Raw genomic sequence first — 2,391 nt, 5'->3', positions numbered from 1 at the left:
AAATACAATGAAAATTGCATTTTATATCAAGTTTCTGAATTTAGAACGAAAGAGCAAATGTAAATAAGGATCACTTGTTTATAGAGATTTCAAAATAAAAACAAGATGTATATAATAAAATACGTAATTGAATATATCAAGTTGACTAAATAAAAATTATTCCTCACGGCTATACATGTATTAGTCGCTCAAAACGAAAGGATAGACTTCTAGTATGTATATGTACAAACATGATACCAGGAGAAGCAAAATAGACAGAAACAAAGTTAGACAATGTATTATGTTACTATTATGGGTGTGCGAGATCTAAAATCATAAGAAGAGCAAGAAATCAAGTGTTGGGGAAAGAAAAAGGAAGGTTGCAACGGCAATGATTGTTATTGTTAAAATTATAAGAACAATACTTATAGGTAGATTAAAACCAGGCTGAGATATATTTCAAACTTCAATATTTGATGTATATTGATGATTAAATAGACATGTGGGAGTTTTAAAGTGTTTTCTAAAAATTTATGAGTTATCTATTAAGTTAAACTCCATTTGTGAAAAAGAAGAAACACTAAAACTTGTAATTGAAATGCCGACAGCTTTGACCTTTTTGACTGGAGTCCAACAATGGTTAAAACGGATAAGGTAAAGACTTAACATATTTAGATGAATAATTGTGCATTGTCGAAAGTGCGCCACTGGAAATTTAAAAGTGAACACTAAGTTTTACAATGCTTTATATTTTAGAATATGTATAGATTATAAAACTATATTGAAGCAAAGTACACAAATAAGGTATGTTTTGAATTACAAGCGTTAGATATGTCTTATAAACATGTTTGAAGTAAACATTTGCATAAATATCATGTTGTGTTTTCGAGAAAACACATTAAAGTAAATTACAATGCCTAAATGAGAAAGCGGTTAAATGTGTCAATGCAAAAGTGGTTTGGAAAATCTGATGACGCTTTTACATATAATAGGACTTCAATGTTATATGTTTAAGTTTTATAGTATAGAGTTTAAACACTTTTATATAAGGAAATGTTTCTAAGTTTTCGAAAACATGTCAAAATGGTAAGCAAGGTTTAAAATGGTTTATATGCCCTTAAAAACACATCTATCCATTGAAATGGATTTGAAATAAAATTGAAATAGCAAGGCTAAAACCAATAATGGTTAAATTGAGTTTTGAAGAAAAGTGTTAAGTTAAAGCAAGTTGTCAAAAGATTTTTAGCGAGAATATTGCTTACATTGTTAAGAAATGTCTACTAAGTTGATTGAAGTGGTTATAAAATATTTTATTGATGATAAATAAAACCGATGAAGCGAAATAATTTTTCGATGGAAGATTAAGAAGTAAGGAATAAGTATATTAGTGTAGTTGATGTACCTAAATATTAAGGCGAGTACAAGGTGAGTATAAGATGAGTACCGATGTCTTTTTCCCTAAGATAAAGGGCAAGAAAAAGTGTTTGAAAAATGTTTGATGGTGTCAATGCAGTTTCATGGCCCTTTATAGAGGTCAAAGGGATATCATATGTTAAGTTTTAACCTGAAGGTGGAAACAACCTAAAGCTAAATTATAGCGTAGTAATAAGGTCTTACGTATTAGTAGTAATAGGTTAAACCTTTGTGTCTCATTGTGAGTTGAATCTGGAATGCCCACCAATGGTATCCAAGTGATTAATTAGAAACGACTCGTCTATCTCCTTACGCGATGCTCCAATTTTCATCCGTGTCGGTATCGCAACGCTTTCCTAGTTGTAACTCTAGTACGAAGACGATGAAGAGATATTGAGGAATATTTGGTATAGGTTTCGACTTAAGATTATCACTAGTGTATATCTAGCTACTAACCTTACATCTAAAGTCAATAGCTACCGAGGAATACCCATTATCAGTACTAAGTGCATTGCTCCTAGAGTGGCTAGTGATACAACCTAATTGGTTAACCTAGCACTTGATAAGGGATAGGAGTATTTCTAAATAAAGGCATTGTTATAAAAGTGCACTTAGTTTCTAAGTGTATCTAGATGAATGCCTATAATATGCAATGCCCGTACGCACACCGAAAAAATTTTGTTTTTCAAAAGTTTAAGTTGAAAATTGTTTTGAACATAATTCTACTATAAACGTTTCCAACCTTGCATTAATTTTCCTTAATTAAGCATAGTTGGCCAGGCTATACTTAAAAAGTCCAATACAGCGTACTCGAATTAGTTATACCAACAATATGTTCAGTATTTTAAAAACATTTTGAAATTTTTTGGCTATAGTTGTGGTTCTCCAAAGGAAACCGGTATTCTCTATAACCTTCGGCTCTGATACCATTTTCTGTCACACCTCGCTAAAACGGAAACACGAGGCGTGGCAGTATAAAGGGTTTCATAGCAATAGATA

The sequence above is a fragment of the Lactuca sativa genome, chromosome 7 (genome assembly GCF_002870075.4).
Source record: "Lactuca sativa cultivar Salinas chromosome 7, Lsat_Salinas_v11, whole genome shotgun sequence".
NCBI classification, from domain to species: domain Eukaryota; kingdom Viridiplantae; phylum Streptophyta; class Magnoliopsida; order Asterales; family Asteraceae; genus Lactuca; species Lactuca sativa.
This window is presented reverse-complemented; position numbering follows the sequence as displayed.